The 24,889-nt window shown below is 44.0% G+C and overlaps 1 protein-coding gene across 2 annotated transcripts in view; it reads right to left on the reverse strand.

Moving 5' to 3' along the window:
* LOC147448201 (putative protein phosphatase 2C 22) overlaps positions 1 to 16,383 on the reverse strand; it is a 35,514-nt gene extending 19,131 nt beyond the window's left edge. Inside the window, exons 1-2 of one of the 2 annotated variants that reach the window (XM_086524082.1) lie at positions 16,324 to 16,383; positions 16,143 to 16,233 (exon numbers count right to left, since the gene is read on the reverse strand). The gene's annotated coding sequence lies outside the window, so the exon portion shown is untranslated. The other variant, XM_086524081.1, reaches the window with a different exon arrangement.
* Positions 16,384 to 24,889: the final 8,506 nt, after the last annotated feature.

The raw sequence follows: 24,889 nt of genomic DNA on the forward strand, positions 1-24,889 counted from the left end.
GTCTCTTCATTTTCCTTGATGACATTCTCATTTTTTCGGCATCTTGGAAACACCATGAGCGGGATGTAGAGAAGGGATGTAGAGAAGGTTTTAGTGTCACGTGCACATCTAACCCTATGTGCATGTGGACAAGCTATCTCAGGTCTAGGGTTCAGGTTAGCCTAGGAAGTGTTTTGGCACCTTTGTGAGCCTGTGCGCAGGCCGTGCATGTCCAGGCACTTAGATTAGTTGCATATCCTCAGATTGCACACAGCATAATCATTAGCATGGCATTCAGTACCCTTCATGAGCATTTTACAGAGTATAGAACCTTTTTCCCAAAATACACATTTTTCACTTATTTATTAATAAGTGACTTTTGTTGAAAAAGTAAGTAGGGCAACTTGCTAAAGATCTATAAAAGAAACTTATTGGGCACTCAGTAGAAGCGGAAGAAGCAGGGACACAAGGAGGCAGGCAGCACCTCAGCAGGAGCCCTAGAGCTTTCTAAAAAAAAAGACCTAGATTAGCCTGGCGTTTTCAGATTTCAGAAGACAGCCCAGTGTTTCAGTTTTCGGCCTTAGCCTCGCGAGAACCTGCTCCCGCCGGTTGCAGATCCTCGCCATATTCCCCATCTAGTTCCAGATCAGCCTAGCGTTTTTAGAATTCAGCAAGATCAGCCAGCGTTTTTGCATTTCAGCCCTAGTCTGGCCAAGCAGTTGCAGATCCAAGCTACAGGTCCGCCACAGTAGCAGATCCATAGCAAAACAATCACCATTTTCAATTTTCAGCATTTGACGTCGTCGTCGTCAACATCGTCATCATAGTCCCTTTCTTGACGATGACACCTTCGTCATTGTCATCGTCATCGCAGCTCCCTATCTTGACGACGACACCTTCGTCGCCATCGTCGCAAATCCCAAACTTGACGACGACACCTTCGTCGCCATCGCCATAGTCTCCATCATCGTCATCGACGTCGTCGTCAACATAGTATTTTGTGTTCGCATGATTAGTCAGCATGCATTGTTCGAGTTTCTCATTCGTGACGGTTTCTTGTATTTTCGTCACGTCTTTATGTGTTCCCTTTAAACAGGCCTGCCATATTGTACAATGCACATAATTCACTCAGGGATGAGCACGGATGTATGAGGATCACTCTCAACGAAAATTTCAAGGAATTCATATTGTTTCCCGATTGTTCGTTTTGTCAATCGCTTTTACATGTTTCTTCCATGACATAGTCTCAGAAAGCGCACGAGCAAGATTGTCCATCAAGCATCAGCATTTCCATTGTGATTTGCCACAGTTGATAGGTTTAGGTCGAGAAGTCAAGTTTCGATCTCACATTTTGTGTGTGTTTCGTGAATGGTTTGGAACTTCGTCACTTTGTTCTCTGCATTGCATGCACAGTCATTTAGGGAGAATAGTATTTTTCCAGTCACTCTACGATTTTGCGTTGAAAGTGGTTTCACGAATTTTCCTCCTCCGCGATTCTTGAAGAAGGTGGACCCACGACCATAGCCGAAGTTGGAGCATTGAAGCCGCAACATATCATTTTGTGTCGCTTTCAGCACGGCCCAAAGAAGCAAGCATTGCAGACCTTCATGAAGTTCAAGTATCGTACGATCCACGCATCAGAGTGGGCCGGTGAAGAGTTCTTCTCAAGATTCCCGGAGTTGTTGACGCGTTCCCTCGACGCCATACAGCTCTGTACCTGTACCTCACTTTAAAAAGGAGGGGATGTCGCATGCACATCTAACCCTATGTGCATGTGGACAAGCTATCTCAGGTCTAGGGTTCACGTTAGCCTAGGAAGTGTTATGGCACCTTTGTGAGCCTCTGCGCAGGCCGTGCATGTCCAGGCACTTAGATTAGTTGCATATCCTCTGGTTGCCCATAGCATAATCATTAGCATGGCATTTAGTACCCATCATGAGCATTTTACGGAGCATAGAACCTTTTTTCCCAAAATACACATTTTTCACTTTGTAAGGCGCAGCGGAAGTGAATGTTGATATTGCTCAAGATGAGTGCTCCTTTTACTTACAAAAGGGAGAGCCTTTTGTTCCTTTAGAGAGAAAATGCAATGATCATAAACAAAGTGAATGTTATTGTGAATGAAAGTGTCACGTGCACATCTAACCCTATGTACATGTGAACAAGCTATCTCAGGTCTAGGGTTCAGGTCAGCTTAGGAAGTGTTCAGGCACCTTTGTGAGCCTGTGAGCAGGCCGTGCATGTCCATATTCTCTGGTTGCACACAGCATGATCATTAGCATGACATTCAATACCCATCATGAGCATTTTACAGTGCATAGAATCCTTTTTCCCAAAATACACATTTTTCACTTAATAATTCAAAAGTGACTTTTGTTGGAAAAAGTAAGTAGGGCAAATTGCTAAGGCAGTATAAAAGAAACCTAGAGCTAGCACTTTTTGGCAGAAGAGGCAGAAGAAGTTCCAGCAACTTGCAGTGCACCTTCTCAACAAGACAGGCAGGAGGCCCTAGCATTTTCAACCAACAGAACACAGACAGCGTTTTTGGGGGGATTCTCTCCCTAGCGTTTTCAGCAACAGATTCAGCCTAGCGTTTTTCATCAGTAGCAAATTCAGCCTGGCGTTTTCAGTTTGTAGACCTAGCCTAATGTTTGCAGTTTCCAGCGTCAGATCAGCCCCAGCACTTCAGCGTTTTCAGTTTTCAGCACTTAGCCACAACAGATTCAGCCCTTAGCCTCGCAGATCTCACCCACCCGCAACAGATCCTCGCCGAACCGTCGAGTCAGATAGCGTTTTCAGATTCAGCCCGCTGTCCGCAGATTTCAGCATCTGTGTTTTCAATGCATCGTCGTCGTCGTCGTCGTCGCCGACACAGTGTCAATATTCAGCAGAAAGTCAGCGTTTTGCAAATTTCAGCACTTCAGCCCTAGCATTTTCAATTTTCAGCCTGTCCTCGTCGTCGTCATCATTGTCGTCGACATCGTCGGCAAGTCCATTGCATCTAGACCATTGTACCAGATTTGTGCAATCTATAGCATAGACCTCTCTCGCCATAGAGAGGGGTGCCCTTGGAGGAGAGTTTGAGAACTGTCTGGTGTCGTATTCTTCTCCCTCTCTCTCTCTCTCTCTCTCTCTCTCTCTCTCTCTCTCTCTCTCTCTCTCAGCACCTTCCTTCACAGTTGCATTCACTTTGTTTGTGATCATTGCATTCCTCTCTAAAGGAACGGAAGGCGTCGTCATCGTCATAGTCTCCATCATCGTCGTCGACATCGTTGTCGACATAGTCATCATCAAGCACCACAGCATCTAGACCATTGTACCACATTTGTGTAATCTATAGCATAGACCTCTCTCGCCATAGAGAGAGGGGCCCTTGGAGGAGGGTTTGAAAACCGCTTGGTGTTGTATCTCTCTCTCTCTCTCTCTCTCTCTCTCTCTCTCTCTCTCTCTCTCTGCACTTTCATTCACAATAGCATTCACTTTATTTGTGATCACTGCACTCTCTCTCTCTAAAGAAACGCAAGGCTCTCCCTTCCATAAGTAAAAGGAACCCTTGAGCACAGGTCGGAGCACTCGTCCCGAGCACTATCAACATTCACTTCCGTTGCTGTAAGGTGCAACGGAATGCATGTTGAACTTTGCTCAAGATGAGTGCTCTGAACTGTGCTCAAGGTTCCTTTTGTTCTTATGGAAGGGAGAGCCTTCCAACTTAATGAGAGAGTGCAATGAACACAAACAAAGTGAATGGCCACTGTGCATGAAAGTGTATGAGACTGAGAGATAGAGAGATAAGAGAATACGACACCAGAGACGTTGTAAAACCCTCCTCTGAAGGCCCCACTCTCGTTGGCGAGAGTGGTCTACTAATGATTGCACAAATCTCTACAATGCTTGGACTTGCCGAGACGAGGTCGACGACGATGAGGACGACGACGAGACGGGCTGAAATCTGAAAACTCTAAGGGGCTGAAATCTGCAAATCTTTATCAGCTGAATTCTGACTCTATGTCGGGGACGATGTCGATGGTGACCGTGCGACGATGACGCGCTGAAAACGCAGATGCTGAAATCTGTGTTTTCCAGGCTGAAACTACAAACTTCGCGGAATCTAACCGTGCGGCAAGAATCTGCTACGGGAAGGTGAGATCTGCGAGCTTGTTGGAAAGTAGGTAGAACAATATTGCTAAGTTTGTATAAATAAAAACCTAGCGCTAGCACTTTCTGGCAGAAGAGGCAGCAGGAGCACCTTGCTCAACAGGCAACTTCTTAGCAAGACCCCCCAATCAGAGATTGATCAGCCCTAGCTTTTTTGTATGGTGCAAGTCTGCTAGCGTTTTTCAGTTTTCAGCCCTATGACTTAGTAGCATAGCCATTGTGGTAGCAGATCCTTACCGCCTTGACTTGCCCACGATAAACAGACCCTAGCGACGGCAGAACAGCAAGAGAGCCAACGTTTTTGCATCAGAACAAAGATCAACCCTAGCGTTTTTGGATCTGCCAGATAACTCAGCGTTCTTGCAGATCAGCCATCTGACCCTAATCCAGTGCAACCGCCATTGCCCCCACCTCCATCACCACCACCGCCACCAGGCTACAATGGTTGGAGCCCATATGGCTACCCTTATTATCCATATCCAAGGATATGTGCCCAACCAACCCAAAGATTTCAAAGATGGCGCAACGACAGTCAAATTTTTCACTTTTTCCAGGGTGAGAGATCGCAAGAAAGCATTGCGGTTCCTACAGCAATTCGACAACATCTATGCTTTGGGTAACTATACAGAAGAATCTAAGATTTCTCGAGCAACAAGATTTCTTAAAGATAATGCTATGCAATGGTGGAGTTCAATTGCGACACAACCGCATGCTCCAAGGACCTAGCAAGCTTTCAAGACAGTTTTTGCACGTAGTTACATGACTTCTATGTTTGAAGTCCGGATTTTGGCAGAGTGAGGCAACTTGAAAATGCTTGCCATTGAAACCATGGACGAATATAACCAAAGATTTCTCGACGTGTACCTTCCGGTGTCCTTCTTTAGATCTATTCCCTTGGAGGCCCAATGCGAGCGATACACCATAGGACTACTATCACCATTACAGGAATATTGTCTATCCAAGCAAGTCTCCACCATGCAAGAACTTATGGACCATGCCGCAGTCGGCTACAAACTGACGAAGGGAAAGCTAGAGTTTACCACAGAAGAATCTCTAGCCACTAACCACAACTCTTGCCAACAAAGAACAGATTCTCGAGAGTCTCGTGAAAGTCAACCACAAAGGCCTCGTTTGACACCTCAACAACGAGACACCTTACTACAAGAAGGCCGATGTTTTGGATGCTTTCAAACAGGACATAACTATTTTGGTTGTCCCCAACGCACTGACAGACCCGCAGAGCCCGACTCCCGCGTCAACGGTCGACAGAAACCCAGAACCATCTCCAACCAAACGAGCTAAACCGGCTATTGGATTAGTACCTGACATCTATGGCATACGCCTTGAGAGTACAAATGAATTGTGTCGAGGATACGGCAAAGTCAATGGCTTCAAAGCCCTTATTTTCTTTGACCCTGGAGCTACAAAGAACTTCATCCATCCAGGATTCTTAAAGCAGATGCACTTTGATTATGATGCAGAGGGTGGAGAAATTGAAGCTGAGCTAGCCACGGGGCAAACTCAAAAAGCGGTACCGCTCATGCTCTTCTGGTGACTATTCAAGATTATCATGGAAAAGCTGATTTCCACATCATGAAGTTGGGCAATTGTGACGTTCTGCTAGGCATGCCTTGGCATGACAAGAATGATGCGACTCTCCAAGTTGATAACCAAACCATCAATGTGATGCAGAAGGGCAAGCCAGTCGTCCTCAAAGTTCGGTTGTCCGAACAAAACCCTAAATGAACTCTCTAGTTGTTTTATAGTTAGATACTTTTGAACTTTGTTTGAGAAAGTATTGTTTAAAACTTTGTTTGAAATTTGTTTGAAATGGATGGTATCTGTTTTGAACCTGTCTAGGTGCGGATTTGAAATGTTTGACTCTGGTTTTGATATTGGTTTCAATGATTGGTAATTTTACTCTCGGGTGGAGAGTGAGAAATGATGTTTGAGAATGCTTGTTCATACTCATGGCCCGGACCCTTGTGGTTATTTGCGAGGGGAGTATTGAATGATTAAAAGGTGTTGTTACTCATGGCCTGGACCTGCATTGTTATTTACGGGGGGAGTATTAAGAAGTTTGAGTAGCGGTTACTCTCAGCACCTCCAAACGACGCAGGCTGCGGTCTGGGGGGGCGTTTGGTTGTAAAAGGCCTCTATATCTCATGGCCCATACCTTCTTACGTTATTTGCGGGAGGAGTGATGAGGGAGTCATTGAACAGCTCATGGCCCGGACCTGGATGGTTATTTGTGGGGGGAGTGTTCATCGGCGGCTTTATGTTTCTATGTCTTGTAATATGCATATGTGAGCATTTGTGTTGCATTGTGATGTGCCAACCACTGAATATTCCTAATTGGATGAGATTGCCTGGGTATGTAATTTTAGTGCATCAAGACACCCGTGGAAGATCAGTACGGTCTTGGTGTGATGTCTAATTTTACTATGCCGGAATATCAAGAGTTCCGATCTGGACAAAAGGAGAAGCTAACTCCTTGATCAAAAGAGCCGAAAGGAGAAGCTAACGCCTTAACAAAAAGAGCAAATTGATTGTCCCTCAGAATGACCCTCAGATTTTTGAGCTAACTTGAGTTGTTTTGCAGATATGCTGTAATCGCGGACGATTACTCTCTTTCAAGAAGGGGAGATGTCACAAATTACTGACGTGTCAAAGCCCTGGAGAATGGAGCCAACTTACAGATGCCGGCCGAGGGGCCTAAACCCTAAGAAGAACAAGTAGCAGAAGAAGAAGAAGTCCTACCAACTTATGGGGACCCCGTCCGATGGGGCCCCAATGACATAAAGGGATTAAAATAAAACAGCACACACACACACACACTCACGCAAAGACGATAACGTGGCAACTGTACGGAAATTCCTGAAATTGCGCTGACCTCATGACGTGGCAGGCTGTACAGATTTCCGCGTTTTGCGTTGACTGCTGTACGGAAATTCCGTGATTTACGCTGGCAGCTTTTTGGCATTGCTTTTGCACCAGATGCTTTTGAGTTTGAAGGCTTTTCACTGTAAGCTTCTTTTGGGGCCTAGGGCCTTTAAATATGTGCTAAGGGCTCATTCTCTGGCATGCTTGTACAGTGTCGATGCAATATAAATAAATATCGAAAGGGGCGCCAAGGTTTGGGGCCAATACTCTCTGGGGTGGAATTCCGCCACTCCATGTCGTGTGTCGTCTCTCTCTCTCAGTTCAATTGTTATTGAAGTGCTAAAAGTCTGTTCTTTTCTATTGGCACGTGGTGCCCGTCTTGTGACAATTTTGCTCTACATCTCCCGCGAGTAGACTGCTAGAGTGAGAGCCCATGCGTAATATTTAAAGACCCTTGGCCTCTAAAAGCAGTTTACATGAAAAGCATTCAAACCCAAAAGCATATGGCCTCAAAAAGTGGCGCTAAAAGCTGCCCAACGTAAATCATGGAAATCGGTACACCTACCACGTCAGCATCTGCCAGTGCAACTCGCGGAAGTCGGTACAGTCTGCCACGTGGCATTGCAGCGCAAAATACAGGCATCCGTGCAACTACCACATCATCAGGCTACACGCAAATCTTTGTGTGTGTGTGTGTGTGTGTGTGTGTGTGGAGGTCTCGCTTTATTTAATTTGTTTAGGTCACTTGGGGCCCATCGGACGAGGTCCCATAAGTTGGTGGGAACTTATATTTAAAAATAGACCACTCGGCAAGACTTTATAAGTTGGCAAAACTTCTGTTGATGCTGCTTCTTCTCAGGGTTTAGGTTCCTCGATCGGGATCGGCAGGTTGGTTTTGTTCTTCAGTGGCTTGACATGTCAGCGGTTTGTGACATCCCCCCTTCTTGAAAGAAAGTAATCGTTCGCAATTATCGTACATCTGCAAAACAACTCAAGGCTCAAAAATTTCCTAGGGTCATTCCGAGGGACAATCAGTTTTCTCATTCCAGATTGAAGCTCTTGATATCCTAACGTCATGTGACACATCCAACCCTATGTGTCCGTGGACAAGCTACAGCATGGCTAGGGTTCCGTTCAGTCAAGTCAGTCTAAAATAGGAAGTGATGTGGCACTTTTGTGAGTTTGTTTGCTGACCGTGCATGTCCACACACTTACATTAGATGCATATCCTCTGGTTGCACACAGCATGACCATCAGATTTCCATCAGAACCCATCAGGAGCATTTTCACACTGCATAGAACTATTTTCCCTATTTTTGACATTTTTCACTTATTTATTAAGTGACTTTTGTTGGAAACTAGGTAGGGCAATTTCACTAAGTTTGTATATATAGAAACCTAGCGCTCGCACTTTTTGGCAAAAGAGGCAGTAGGAGCACTTGCTCAACAGGCACCTTCTCAGCAGGACCCCCAACAGAGGAACCCTAGCATTTTGCAGCAGGCAAGGCCTAGCCTTTCCAGCAGAAGACAAATCAGCCAGCGTTTTGCACTTGCAGTTTCCTAGCGACAGCAGTACCCAGATCAGCCCTGGTGTTTTTGCATTGCAGAGCAGCCCGGCAACAGCAGTACAGCAGATCCCTAGCGCTTTTGCAACAAGGACAAGAATTCAGCCCCTAGCGTTTTTGATTTGCAGATCCACCTCAGCGTTTTTGCAGATCTTTGCGACAGAATCAGCACTAGACTCAGCGTTTTCAGTTTTCAGCAATCAGTACCCGCAATAGAACCCCCAAGCCTTGCAGATCTCACCTTCCCGCAACAGATCCTCGCCGCACAGTCAGATCCCACGAAGTTTGCAGTTTCAGCTCGGAAAACGCAGATTTCAGCATCTGTGTTTTCAGCGCGTCGTCATTGCATCGTCGTCATCGCTGTCGTTACCAACATAGAGTCAGAATTCAGCAGATAAAGATTTGCAGATTTCAGCCCTTAGCATTTTCAGATTTCAGCCCGTCTCGTCATCGTCCTCATCGTCGTCGACATCATCGGCAAGTCCAAGCATTGTACAGACTTGTGCAAACATAGGTAGACCGCTCTCGCCATAGAGAATGGGGCCTTCGGAGGAGGGTTTGACAACATTTTGGTGTCGTATTCTCTTCTCTCTATCTCTCAGTCTCATGCGCCTTCATTCAAAGTGTTCATCCACTTTGTTTGTGTCCATTGCACTCTCTCACTAAAGGAACGGAAGGCTCTCCCTTCCGTAAGGAAAAGGAACCCTTGAGCACAGTTTGGAGCACTCATCTTGAGCAAAGTTCAACATTCACTCCCGTTGCACCTTACATTGGTATCAGAGCTTTGACAGTGTTCTGTATCACTCAAGGAAACAACCACAAGAACCACAGAATTTTTTTTGCTTCTTGTGGTCGCACGTAACCCAAGACCTCTTGGGCGTGTCGATTCCTAATCGTGTTTTTGAAGAGTGACAGGTAACCCAAGAAAGAAGGGCTTGTCCAGCCTCCCTTTGTGCCTCTTTTCACTCATTAAGAGCGGACTGTGCACTTAGCAGCCGGCCAATTGACATGAGGTGGGGAAAAGCAACCTTGGTGTGAGCGCAAGGCCGCCAAGGGGTGCGCCCGCGGAAAAGAGCAGAACTCGGGTAAAGAGAAGATCCTTCTCTGACACAGATTGCAAGCGAAAGAAGAAGCTCAAGAACTCAAGAACCTCAAAGACTCAAGAACCTCAAGAACATCAAGACCCTCAAGAACCCCAAGAACCAAGACCCCCAAGAACCCAAGGAACTTAAGAACCCAAGACCACAAGAACCCACGACTTCAGTGGATGGTCATCACCCGAAGCGGAATGGATACTTCGCATGAAGGTGGTGAGCATGAGAGTGGCAAAGAAGAATTTTCTCCACCAAGAGGTTTTTACGACCCTTCCCCATCTATGCCAAGGATTGCACTAACTCCTATGGAGGAGTTGAAATAGATGATGATGGACATGTAGTTAGAACGCGAAGCAAGAGCAGCAAAAAGAATGGCAGAAATTGATCGTAAGTACCAAGACAGAATGGCAGCCATAGCGCGTGAGCGCGATGAAAGAGAAGCAAAATTTGATCGTGAGAACTGTCACAAACGGGAGCGCATAACAATATAAAATATACTCGGATAAATAGAATTTATCACTTAATACTGAAGCCAAAGGATATAAAGAGAAATAGATAGAGAGATAGAGAGTGAGAAGATCGACACAGTACTGGGGACCAGAAGATGGGCTGGTCGCCCCCCCCCCCCCCTCTTAAAGAGAATTCTTTATTAGGGAGAATCTTTTTACAAGCACAAGAACCGGAGAAAACCCCTCCGTTCTAAATCTCTAACTCGATGGTCGTTCCTTCTTGTAAGGGAAATCCGAGAGACAAGCTCTCAATCCTTTTTCCGTCTGTACTCGGAGTTGAGACTCCACAGACAATTTCCGAATTCTGTTTCTGGAATTCCCGAGCGTAGGCCGAAGCCTTCTCACTTCTCCTTCGCGATGAAATACCTGCAAACACACACGCAAACACGCGACAACAATTCGTACGACGAATCCACAATAGATACCTGTCGCTCTTGTCCGGGAAAAAAGCGACTTCCGTGCTTTGTAATTTTGCGATCTCTCGCGTCTTCTGGCAGCAGAGTCTTCTCTTGCTGGCGTTGGTAACCTCTTTCCAGTGAGGGCATGTGGTGCTTTTATAGCTCCTTCACCACGGCACGAAGAGCTGCTCTTTTAGAGATCGCGGCCGTTTTTTTTTTTTTTTTTCTGTTCTCCCCGAAATAGGGAGAGAAAATTCGTTGGCTGGTTTTATTGCTTTATTTTCTAAGTGGCTGCCCACTTATTAAGTGGACGGCCGGCATATTTTAAAATTAGTCTGAACCTGCCCAAAAACTCAATAAAACCTTATAAGTTTAAAACAATGCTTTTCACAACACTTCCCAGGCGTCCCTGGATGCAACCACATGCACAAATGCAATGCAGACGTAGATTCCTCTCGGGAAAGCGTTTGCTCTTCCCGAAAAACTCGTTAAAATTTCTCGCTTTTTAAGAAAAGCTTCTCAGAACCCATCTTTATTCTTGTGCTTGCGTCTTTATGCGTATTCCTCTTTCCAGTTCGGATTTCCTCTCGACTATGGATATCCCCTTTCCGATGCACCCGTCACCCACCTTGTGACGCATCAGGAATACCCATCACCTAGTCCTTTCCTACCGAACTTACGGTACAATCCCCTTCACAATGCTCTATGTCACCCATCCTATGACGCATCAGAGATGTCCGTTCCCGGATGGTTGGATACTTCTTACTCATGCTCACTGTCACCCATCCGATGTGACGCATCAGAAGTACCCGTTCCTGGTGGCCTTACAGGTATTCCCTTTCACAGTGCTCCTGTCATTACTTTGAATGACGCACTAGGGATACTCTGTACTCGGATGTCTCCAGTGAGAAAAACCCTCTCACTTAAAATTCCAATAATTCATTTAGAATTATTTTTCTTGGTGTTCCAAGCGAGAAAACCCTCTCACTTATAAATCCAATAATTCATTTAGAATTATTTTCCTGTCAGATAAAGCCAATTTAGCAACAAGAACAAAGCAAGAATGAAAGAGATGTTGGGGCTCTTTTCTCAAGTTCAGGCACAGATGCAAGAGATTTGGGAAAAGGAGACTCTCTCTGTCTCTTCTTCTCCAAAGCATGACACACAGGATTTGCATGATGATAAGCATGAAGAATTGCATGACAATGACAAGCATGATGATTTGGATGGCAATGACAAGCATGATGATCTGCATGATCAAGATGTGATTTCTCCCGAGCATGATGATTTGTATGACCATGATGTGATTGTTCACAAGAATGAAGGGTTGTTCACAAGAATGAAGGGTTAGTTGATATTGTTTCTAGTGAAGCTAACCTCATTGCAGATTTGATCAATCACGAAGAACCGATCTTGGCTCTCGAGTCAAGGTCCCAAGAACCCCTCAGGAAGAACCGATCTTGGCTCTTGAGCCTATGTCCAAAGAACCCCCACAAGAAGTACTATGTGTTCGAATGATTGGTCAGCACGGATTGTTCGAGTGTTTCGTTTCCTGTATTTTAGTCAGCGTCTTTATGTGATCCCTTTTCATAGGCATGCCATATTGTACGTTAAGCACAATTCACTCATGAATGAGCACGGACGTATGCGGATTTCTCATGAAAAGCTGAAAAGTATGCATTCAAGGAAGTCACATTCCATGTCTCTCCCTTGGCATGACACAGTCATAGAAAGAGCACAAGAAAGATTGAGCATCAAGCATCAACATTTCCATTGTGATTTGCCACAGTTGATTGGTTTAGATCAGAAAGAAAAGATTCGATCTCATTGTTTGCATGTGTTTGATGAACGGTTTGGCACTCCGTCTCTATGTTCATCTACATTGCATGCACAGTCTTTAGAGAAGACGAGCTTTTCCAGTCACTTTACATGGAATGTGTATGTTCATGTTTTTGTGTTGGAAGTGGTTTCATGAATTTTCATTCACGGAGATTCTTTAAGAAGATGGACCTACGTCCATAGACAAAGTTGAAGCATTAAGGGAGACTCAGAAGACTGTGTCACTTTCGGTGCGGCCCAAAGAAGCAAGCGTTGCACACCTTTAGGAAGTTCAAGTATCGCACGACCCACACATCAAAGTGGGCCGACGAAGAGTCTTTCCAGGATTCCAGATGTTATTGGCGATCTCCCTCGACGCCATACAATTCGGTACAAGTACCTCACTTTGAAAAGGAGAGGATGTCACGTGACACATCCAACCCTATGTGTCCGTGGACAAGCTACAGCATGACCAGGGTTCAGTTCAGTCAAGTCAGTCTAGAATAGGAAGTGATCTCGCACTTTTGTGAGTCTATTCGCAGATCGTGCATGTCCAGACACTTAAATTAGATGCATATCCTCTGGTTGCACACAGCATGACCATCAGATTTCCATCAAAACCCATCAGGAGCATTTTTACAGTGCATAGACCTATTTTCCCTATTTTTGACATTTTTCACTTATTTATTAAGTGACTTTTGTTGGAAACTAGGTAGGGCAATTTTTCTAAGTTTGTATATATAGAAACCTAGCGCTAGCACTTTTTGGCAGAAGAGGCAGCAAAAGCACTTGCTCGACAGGCACCTTCTCAGCAAGACCCCCAACAGAGGAACCCTAGCGTTTTGCAGCAGGCAAGGCCTAGCGTTTTCAACAGAAGACAAATCAGCCAGTGTTTTGCACTTGCAGTTTCCTGGCGAAAGCAGTACCCAGATCAGCCCTGGCGTTTTTGCATTGCAGAGCAGCCTGGCAACAACAGTACAGCAGATCCCTAGCGTTTTTGCAACAAGGAAAAGAATTCAGCCCCTAGCGTCTTTGGTTTGCAAATCCACCTCAGCGTTTTTGCAGATCTTTGCGACGGAATCAGCCCTAGACTCAGCGTTTTCAGTTTTCAACAGTTAGTACCCGCAGTAGAACCCCTGAACCTCGCAGATCTCACCTTCCCGCAGCAGATCCTCGCCGCACGGCCAGATCCCGCGAAGTTTGCAGTTTCAGCTTGAAAAACGCAGATTTCAGCATATACGTTTTTAGCGCGTCGTCGTTGCATCGTCGTCATCGCCGTCATTACCAACATAGAGTCAGGATTCAGCAGATAAAGATTTGTAGATTTCAGCTCTTAGCATTTTCAGATTTCAGCCCGTCTCGTCGTCGTCCTCATCGTCGTCGGCAAGTGCAAGCATTGTAGAGATTTGTGCAATCATAAGTAGACCACTCTCGCCATAGAGAGTGGGGCCTTCGGAGGAGGGTTTGACAACATTTTGATGTCGTATTCTCTTCTCTCTATCTCTCAGTCTCATGCGCCTTCAATCACAGTGTTCATCCACTTTGTTTGTGTCCATTGCACTCTCTCACTAAAGGAACGGAAGGCTCTCCCTTCCGTAACTAAAAGGAACCCTTGAGCACAGTTCGGAGCACTCATCTTGAGCAAAGTTCAACATTCACTTCCGCTGCACCTTACACCTAAGTCGTTGGTTTCCCAAAAGTATCTCATCCAATAAGGAGTCTCATTCCAGATTGGAGCTCTTGATATCATGAGTTGTTGGCTTCCCAGAAGTATCTCATCGAATAAGGAATATTCAGTGGTTTGCACACCACAATGCAACACAAATGCTCACATATGCATGTTACAAGACATAGAAACATAAAGTCACCATTGAACACTTCCCTCCCAAATAACCATCTAGGTCCGGACCATGAGTAACAACAACTATACTCCCCCCATAAATAACCACAAGGGTCGGGGCCATGAGTAACAACGACAATACTCCCCTCGTAAATAACCACTAGGGTCCGGGCCATGAGTATGAGCAAGCATTCTCAAACCACAAGGGTCCGGGCCATGAGTAAAAACATCCCTTTTCAAGCATTCAATACCCCCCACAAATAACGGAAAGGGTCCGGGCCATGAGTATGAGCAAGCATTCTCAAACATCATTTCTCACTACTCCACCCGGGAGTAAAATCACCAATTATTGAAACCAGTATTGAAACCAAAGTCAAATAATTCAAATCGGCATCAAGACAGGTTTAAAAGAGATAACATCCATTTCAAACAAATTCCAAACATGATCACCAAACAAGTTCTCAAACAAAATTCAAACTTAAAAAGCAATCTCGCCATCAGTCGAGCTCGAAAAGACGACTGGCTTTCTATCTTGAAACCTGCACCAAGGTTAGGGTTAGATTTCTTCCATAAATTTGTAGCCGACCGCCCGCAGCATGGTCCATAAGCTCTTAAATAGTCGAAACAAGCCTCTCTACTAACTTAAGTCCCTAAATGTGAACGCTCCCTGGTGCCTACACCTAGCAGACACCAGCATATGCTCTTGTGCATTCAGAGGGTGTGCAACCAACTAAAGTGCTTGGACATGCACGTCCTGTGAACATGTTCACAAAGATGCTAGAACACTTCCTAGGTTGTCCTAAGTCCTAGAAGTAGGAGTTATAGCTTGTCCACATGTACACAAGATTAAATGTGCACGTGACATCCCCCTTTTTACGGTTAGGTATTGGTACGACACTGCATGGCTTCCTTGTAATGTGCCAACAACTCCAGGTAATTTGCAAAGAAATCTCCAACCTGCCTGAGTAGTTTTAGAGCATGTGAAGCACCTCTTATCAGTAAGTGACATTTATTGATAAGTGACATTAATTATTAGAATTCGTGGGGGGCTCTTCTCGCTACTGCTCGACCTCCCTTGAAGAACATATATTGGCGAGCTTGGGGCTCACCATTGCATCGTCAGTCAGTACCCAATGCATGGGCATCCAACACCCTAGTACCAGCAGCACATCAGCCTGACGTTTTCATCAGCCTCATGGACATCAGATCAGCCAGCATTTGCAGACCTCAGCCTATGCTCCCAGATCCATCAGCCTATGTACCCTCAGCGATTTTCAGCCTCAATAGCCCTCAGTCTTAACTCCAGCCAGCCAGCATGCAGAGGTCCATTGGGTACCCCAAAATGAACAAGAACATTGCGGTTCTTTTGAATTGTCTCGCTGAACAGCCTGAGGTGCAACAAGGAATTCCCAAAAGTACAATGAAGGCCACCTAGTGACTGATGCTTGGACTTTGCACATCCACTCAAAAATTGACAAGTGACTTCAACTCCCTTGGCTTTGGGTTATGGACATGTAGTGTAACATGTAAAAAGCCATGGCCCCTCAAACCAAAAACACGCATATGTGATCAAGGTAAGTTCTTACAAAAAATCAGGACCTCCAACCCTAATCACACACATGTGATGAAGTTAAGTCTCTAACATGCTAATCGTAAGAAATCAAGTTCGTTTTCCTATTCTGGAGTAACTTTTTTGCAGGAAAGGTCGCCAATAATTACAGCACAAAGCTAATCAAAAGGAATTTCAGTAGAAATGAGAAACATGGTGCGAGCCCATCTCGAACAATTGGTACGCAAGTACTCCACATTCAAGGAAGAGGCTGTGCGAGTGAAGGTCACCATTGCCAAGTGATACACAGGTAAGATACAAAATACTATGCAAGCGCATCGACACGACTTACCCGTACGCTATGCTCTTGATTTGTGTAGAATGCGCTTCAAAAAGCGACGTTCTGCATTGCAGCTCTACGGTAACTGCCTAATCTGAAGCCTCTGTTAAAGCCACATAATCAATGATATCAGCGAACTGCGGACGAATGCCGACCTCATCGAGTCGCAGAAGATTACTCGAAACGTACTCACCCTGCGCACGCACTTTCTCATGGGTGTTTGAAATATCGAATCGAACTTTCGTACTTTCACAAGAAAAATGGTGTATATGCTAATAATCAATTAGTTAGGGTTTCTTGAGCTTTACACTCCGCCTATTTCACCTATGAGAGAGATCCACGTAAGAAACAGGCACGCCCCTCCTTAGATGGGTTCAGACAAAGCAAGGCGAACATTCGTTTACTAATGTGGCAGCTTCGAATTTGCGGAGACAAACCTTTCGTTGTTGTCGGGCCCTCCACGGTTTTACCCCCGTTCCCAAAAAAAGAAAAAGCTTACACCTTCATCATGTATGATGATTGGCTAGTGCAGCGGACCCCCATACAGCTCACCAATCACACTGCTAATTCTCCCTCCTATGTGGCTTCAGGTGAACAAGAAAATAGCATACACTCAAAATTGCCTCAAGGGTTGTCCAAACCCAACCTTACACACAGCCATCTGTGGGGGCACCTTCCGGGGGGGGGGGGGGAGTCACTACATAAAAAAACGTCTATCATGTGGGTTCAATAGTAGGGATTATTTTTTCACATATTCACATACAGACGGGTGTTGAAAAAAAATTCTCAGATTGATTAGGAAAGGGTCCCTTTTATTGGTGAAAATTTCAGAGATAAAGTGTTTTATAAATAGTCCTTAAACGTCCCCCCCCCCTGCACCATTCGGATGCTAGAATCCATGCCACCATCATCTTTCTTCTAATTTAAGACAGGTCCTAGGGTCGTCCAGATATGGTGCCTACGAAAACACCTTAAACACCTCACGGGCAATAAGATTTATGGAGATCAAGTAAGAACTCATGTTGGAAAAGAGAAACACATAAGCATTAAGAAGTAATAACATGTTATGTTGTTGATTAGCATAAGAAGTATACTTAGCCATCGAGATTCGTGCAAGAGAGAAAGAGAAGATGACGAGCCTTGAGAAGAGAATGGAGACCTTTCTTTCGCCAGAGGATTGCATGGAGCTTCAAGAGCCAAAAAGACAGAAGTACATATGCTTTCTCCAGTGCAATCCCGCAGAAAAACAAAAAAATTTGTCTTTTGTTGTCCTCAAATAAAAAAACTTTGAACATGAAAGTTGTTTGTCTCACTCTTTTAGTAAGAATGGTAGTCCGTTCTTAAAGAAACTCCTTCTTTTTCAAGTTATTTTGAAAATACTCACTCTAGGTCCTAAACGGAGAAGGATAATAAGCGAACTCGGTGAAGCGAGCTTACTGAAGCTTGAGCCTTGAAGGAGATTTTCGTAAAATGCATTGACATGCTGATGTGGCAGTCCATACGGATAGTGACATGGCAGAACTCTACGAACTTTTTGTAAAATGTGTTGACATGCTGACATGGCAGTCCATACGGATGATGACATGGCATGTGGTCGGACAAGCCCCAGAGAAACTGAATGGATGAAGCACCAGTCATGGGGCCCGAAAACCTACAAGACAGAAGCTTGAACCCTGAAGGAGATTTTCTCAAAGTGCATTGACATGCTGACATGCCTCCACCCTTGCCGCTCACTACCACCAGATGTCGTCTATTGCCACCTCTGCCATCAACGATAAGTGACACTTTTTTTGAGCCACCAGAACCCCTCTTGTTCCTACACGTTGTACCACCAACTTCCAACCCCCCTCCTCTCTCAACCTCCAACCTCTCTCTCTCTCTCTCTCTCTCTCTCTCTCTCTCTCTCTCTCTCTCTCCCCCCCCTCTTTGTACACTTCATCTCTATCTCTCATGATTTCTTTTTCCTCTCTCTCCTTTCTTTCTCACTAACTCTCTCTCTCTCTCTCTCTCTCTCTCTCTCTCTCTCTCTCTCTCACGCAAAAGGTGGTTTGATAAAGAATGTGAAGATGCTCGAAAGTCCTTGATAAATTATGATGCAACTATGGACAAAGACAACTATCAAAGTCATTTGCATATATACAAAGCATTGATTCAAAAGAAGAGAAGAAGATGGGAAGTAAAGCAACAACTTTTTCAAGCCCAAGAAAAGGCACATGCATGTGGAAGAATTTGGAGAAACTTGGGTTGAAAATTTTGGTAACTTGAGTCTTGTGGATATGTACACACGTTGTAGGAAATTATATAAGGAACCAAATGCTAAAAAAATGTCATTTTATGGTTCACTCCCATATATGCCCTCTTTTTTTACTATTGAGGATGTATGCAGTGGGCTTGAAAAGTTGGCCACTCGCAAAGCGAAAGATCTTCAAGGTATCAAGCTGGAGATGATCAAATGAACGGGAGATTTTACCCATGAGTGGATGTGAGATATGTTCAACCTTGCACTTCAACATGGTATGCCTTATAATTGGAGTAATGATTGGGTTAAGCCTTTTCATAAAGGAGGGGATGTAAAGAATGTAAACAACTACCGGACTATAATGATTGGGTCTCTTATGGCAAAGTTATTTGGGTGCATAATGGAGATGAAATTGAGTGATTGGGCTGAAGAGAATGACAAGCATGCAAAAGGACAAGCGGGTTTTTGTCGATGCCATAGCACCATTGATCATCTTGTCACTCTTCGGGTTCTCATGGAGAAAAGTCGGTTGAAAGGCAAGTGATTAAATTGTTGTTTTGTGGACTTTAAGAATGCCTTTAATATGATTACACGAAACAATTTGTGGAGAAGGATGGAAGAACTCCAAGTGCCAAGTGAGTTTATGCTTGCGGTTTCGCGAATCTATGAGAAGCTGATGTGTCAATTGCGCATATGAAGAGGAATTTCAAAAAAATTTGTAAGCACTATTGGGGTTAAACAAGGATGTCCGTTGTCACCAACTCTCTTTGGTCTATGCATCGATCAATTGGAACAAATGGTACTTGACTTTATGCAAGAAGAAGGCATTGAAGAGGTCACTATTTGCAATGCGGTAATCATGCTTTTGTTGTGTGCGGATGATGTAGTGCTTCTAGCACACACTTTAGAAGATGCACAAAAGCTTATGGTTGTCCTTGAGAACTTTTGCTTACATAGTGGGCTGATTGTGAATGAATCCAAAACAAAGGTTATGCTTGTGAAAACCAACCATAAGGAGAAGCCATGCATTGTGTACAACAATGAGACACTTGAAGTTGTTGAGAGCTTTAAGTACCTTGGCCTTGAGGTTCCATCCAATCACAAGTGGCATGAATGTGCTATGCGTCGTTTGGAAGCAGGAAAGAGAGCATATTATGCATTTGAGAACATGTGTAATGCGGGAAACATCAAGTGTTGGGTTCTCAAGAACTAACTTTTTGATGCATTGGTGACACCTGTTCTTCTTTATGGAGTTGAAGTGTGGGACGGAAGCATCTCAAAGTCTACTTGGAAAGAGTTTGATAATGTCCAAAAGCGTTTTCTTACAAACTTTCTCCAAGTTAAGACACAAACACCATACATGCTCCTACTTCTCTTCCAATTGAGGTTATGGGCATGGAAAGGGTTGTGGAGTACATCATAAAGATGCGTCAAAACCCCTCACATCGACTTCCTACAATTGCATGGGAAGCAAGCAAAAAAGTTCAAAAGATGCATAAAAGCAAGATCTTGAGCACGGGATGGATGCAAGACATAAAGAAGTGGTTTGGGAGATGGGATGCATTACACTTGCTACATGATGCTTCAATCGACTCCCAAGTGAATGAAGCTTTTCTACAACGCCAATGTATTGCGGCTTGGGAGAAATCCGGTGGCCCGTCCGGTGGGTCACGCTTCTCACATTACACCACCCATATTGCCCCCAACTACAAAATGATGTTCTTTGCTGAAAGAGGAAACCATACTCACACTTACATGCTTGAGCCTACACACTATCACAGCCATTCGGCTTAGCTCTCATTCCCTTCGATGCGAGATAGGGCGTTGGGGCAATGAAGAAGATTCAAATCGATTGTGCGCATTATGCTTAGCTTTTGGTCACATCCGAACTTGCTTCTCTCACATTTTCAGCCATGACTTAGACCTACACACTTTCCTCTCCCAACCACAGTGTGGGCTCTCCATTGCGACTCTCATCACCACAATTTTGGAGCATCGAGAGTCACTCATCAACCATACACATACTACATCACTACAATCTGTCTAACTGGCAAGAAAGGAAAGACTTTAGCTCGACTTTAGAGACTTTAGGAACCATTTCTAAGAGGGTGAAATCGCTAAGGGTACAAAGATTTCTTAGGAATTTTTTAACATCCTCCATAGAAGCATTGTCTCTGCATATTAGAGAGTACGGTTTCTTTAGAACATGGTTTTGTTGTTGGGGGCAATATGGGTGACGTAATGTATGTGCATTGGATTTTGTCGAAGCCAAAATACATTCATTGGGGTGTGTGTGTGTGTGTGTGTGTGTGTGAGAGAGAGAGAGAGAGAGAGAGAGAGAGAGAGAGAGAGAGAGAGAGAAAGAGAGAGAGAGAGAGAGAGAGAGAGAGAGATTTCAAATAGTGTGTAAAGGGTGTGTGTGTGGGGGGGGCCGTGGGGAACGAAGGAATATGGAATGGGAGGGGACCAAAGTGAGAGAGGGTAGTGGGCAAGGGACGAAGAAATATGGCGTGGGAAGTTGAGAGAGAGAGAGAGAGAGAGAGAGATTTCAAATAGTGTGTAAAGGGTGTGTGTGTGTGTGTGTGTGTGTGTGTGTGTGTGTGTGAGAGAGAGAGAGAGAGAGAGAGAGAGAGAGAGAGAGAGATTGAAATGGATCAAAATACATATTTTTTTTCAAACAGTGTGTAGAAGGGGGGTGTGCATGTGTGTAGATTTTGTGTGTGTATATGTGTGTGTGTGTGTGTGTGTGTGTGAGAGAGAGAGAGAGAGAGAGAGAGAGAGATTTAATTCAAAAGGAAAGTAAGAGGACTTTGCTCTTACTTTCCTTAGTCTAAACTTTGAAAAACAAGGTGAGGGATCACGAGGGCCTGCCAATGGAAGGATTCAGTGGAGGTGCTTTTAGGAAGTAGGAAGAGGGGAGCATTGGAATGTGCTTTTGGAGTTTAGTGGGAGCAGTAAGTAAATAATGGAGTGGTCTGACCAGAACGAGAAGTTAGTGCCTGTTGTTATGTTAGTGAAGGAATTTGTAGTCCAAATGTGATCCAAAGTTGAATCGTAGAGTGTTGTGGTTTGGGTTATATGTTGTGTCATGTTGTGTGTGGAGAGAAGGTTAGAAAGTGCAAGGTATTCAGGTATTTGGTAGTTAGCGTTGATGTTGAAGTCACCGAGTAAAATGGTAGGGGTGTGTTGGAGGTGAGGTGTGAGTAGTGTGGTCAATGTTTGCAGGAGCAAGGGAAGTGGAGTTGAGGGTCTGCGGTACAATGTTATCAGGGTTATTGGTGGATTATGTGGCGTGCTGAGGAGCGATGTAATGCATTCTATTTCATTCGTGGAAATGATGTTGTGGTGTTGTAGATGTATGTTTTTCTTGGATGTGAAGAGGGATACTCCCATGGGGCCAGTTGTTTGAGTGTGTTTGTGTAACCGTTTATGGCCACTGTGTTAGGATGTTGTAGTTTTGTTTCTTGGAGACAAAGAATGTGGGAGGCCATTAAGCTATTATCATGAATAAGGTTGTTGTGGTGTTTCTTTAGGGACACAATGTTAAGAGATTGTATTATCAAGTGATTGTCGGGCAAAGAGTGGAGGTCAAGCTGTGTAGGTTGCCAAGTGGCATGTGTTTTGAGGTGGTGTAACTCAGTTAGAACTGTTTGGTCTACTTTAATATGGTTGGAAGTTAATTTTGGCAGGAGGTAAAGGTTGTTGGGATCTCTTACGCGGGAGAGGGCAGTGTACACAAGGCCGTGACTTCGAATGCTGGTTGGATCGAAAGCCAAGGTGTCCAGTGTCAAGCCTTGTGCACGGTGTATGGTTCTAGTAGCTACAGGTTGAATTGGGAATTGTGTTCTAGTAATAGTGCTCAGGAAGTTCTTTCGTATTTGAAACTCACGTGTTATATTTTGGATTGGTGTCCATTGCCTATCTATTGATGCAATGTATAGTTGTTGGTTTTTATACCTAGTTTTTTGGCCTACTTTAGTGGTTTGAAAGTGAATCCACATGGTTTGTGTCGTGGATTTTTGTGTTATCGCTTTGAATATACGGTCGGCTCCATTGACTAGGCCATCTAGAATGTCAATATTTTTAGCAAAAAGTTCTACAATTAGGCCTGGTTTCAAGTGAAGTTTTTTGTGAAGACCTGTTGTCAATTTTGGATCTATCGGTATTTGAATAGTTTTGCTGCAAATTTTTGCCCTTGTGTCTTGTGCTTCAATAAATAGTGGTGTCCCTATGGTAGTGTTGAAAATATGTTGGTTGTGTAGGTCTTTATCTTTGTTTGCATAATAAAGGTGGGAGACCATGGCTGGATAAGGTACTGTGCGTATGTAATGTGTATTGAGGTACAAAATGTCTTCGTTGGTGTGTTTTGAAATGCGTATCCTGTTGAGTATGTCGATGAATGTCTTGTTAGTTTGTTTCATGGTGCTTGTTAACTCATAACACTTTATATGGTTATGCCAGAAAGAGGGTTTCGAGCAACTGATGTTTTCTGGAGAAAATCCAAGAGTCGTGCACAGGACTCGCTTGGCAAAGATCGCCGCACAAGGCAACATCAACACCACCAAATGGAAGGTCGTAGTTGTTTTTTATTGCACGCAGGCGAGAGTCTGCCATAGCAAAGACGCTGGTTCCAATCAAGGAGACTTCATCGAAAACGGCTAGTTGCAGGTCGCGATAAAGCAGTCGTAGCTCATTTAGCCTCTCAGGTGATAGGAAGTGTTAGATGATGTGAGCAGTGGTAAGTGGAGGGCCGAGTGGATAGTGGTTCCACCAATGTTAAAGGCAGCCTTGCCCGTGTATGCCATTAGCAAAGCTTTTGTCGTTGTTGGGATGGAATGTGATCTATGATTATAGAAACGTAGAAGTCCCTGGATAATCAAAAGGAGAGTGAAAGTTTTTCCTCTGCCTGCGCCTTCAGTCATGAAAATATGGATTGGTTCTGTAGGAAATATACATTTTTTTTAGCATAATATCATCGAATATTAGCCTTTGTTGTGTGTTAAGTAGTAGAATGCTCTTGTAATACATATCGTTTGGCTGAAGTAGTATTTTTATGGTTGGTATAGTGTGTGTATGCAGCTGGCGGTGTTGGATATTTAGGTCTTGTGTGATGTCAACACGAATATGGGAGGAAATATTAGATAGTGTTGTAGATGTCGAAGGTGAATTGGTGGCTAGTGAGTCGGTGTTAAGGTTGTCTTTTAGTATTGTGGTTTTGTTATATTTGGATTCATTTGTATCGATGGTAGGTTTATTTTGATTGTATACATCTTTCCATGTGAGTCCATCTGTTGGATGTTGAGTTTTATTATTTATCCATGGTAGAAATAAAAGACATTGTTCTCTATAATAATTATATGGATTTTTTGTGGCATTATATTTGACATATCGTATAATTTTTGGTTTGGTGCATTTTTTGTATGTGTTGCTTGTTGTATTGTATGTGGAGGCAAATTCTGCCAATGATATGGCATTGAGCTGGGCAGGACGTGTACAGTATTTGTCTATGCTTGTCTCATGATAAAAGATTTCTGTGCTAGTCGAGTCTATGTTTTGTAGGAGGTGTTTTCACTTGAGAAGCATTGCTCACATGGGGAGAGTTTGTGTTTATGAACATAAATTCTCGAGTTGCACTGTAGAGAGGTAGGGAAAGTGCAATATATACTGCTTGTTGTGAGCTTATTTGTTGTGTGTTTAGTATTGTGTTTCCTATTTTTCAAAGTCTATCGAATGTAGTTGCATTGTTTTCAATGCAAGAGTCAAATTGTTCTTTGTTTGTTTTGATGAGTGTGTTATCAAATTTTGTTATATATGAGGTGCAATAGGTAGCTGCTCCGTGTGCATTTAAAATGTATTGTATATCTGAATTCGTCTTTTCTACAACTGTGGAAGCATTGAAAAATAGTACATAAGGAGATGTGCAACCGTCTGACTTAGTTTTTTTTTTTTTACAGTTACATTCTCAATGTGGACAAAGTCTCCTATAGTAAGGGTGTCAATGAATTGCTCAATAAATTGATCGCTAACAGCACAAGTGATGGTGTCAGTGTTGAGTGGATCAACTAGGTATGCCTTAAGGTAACGCATATACTTAGCGACTTCTGGGCTTTGTTTGTAGGTTCCATATCGGTTAAGTGTGCACCCCTCGAATGCGAAACGAGGGCAAGTTTCAATGATGTCAACAATGCGCAATAGAGGGATCTTAGTGGGAATATAAGGCACAAGAGAAGATGAACCAGTGGGAATTACATTCTCATGGCAACACTCAGTAGCAATATGTGGTTCTAGTTTGGCACCCTCCACAGTGCTCTCTTTTTTTGCAGCTACAGTTGGTGGTCCCCCAAGTAAAGGTTTGGCTGCCACAACAAAAAACAAAACTCACAAGGGTTGGATACAACAATAGAATATCTATGCGGTGCAAGCAAGCCTTACTTAGTTCCGTTGTCGCCTCGCACGTCTTGAAAAGTGTACGTGCTATTGCACCACTTTGTTCCACACGCTTGAGGGATTTGGGCCCAAC

The sequence above is a fragment of the Adiantum capillus-veneris genome, chromosome 11 (genome assembly GCF_014529385.1).
Source record: "Adiantum capillus-veneris isolate H3 chromosome 11, ASM1452938v2, whole genome shotgun sequence".
Taxonomy (NCBI): Eukaryota; Viridiplantae; Streptophyta; class Polypodiopsida; order Polypodiales; family Pteridaceae; genus Adiantum; species Adiantum capillus-veneris.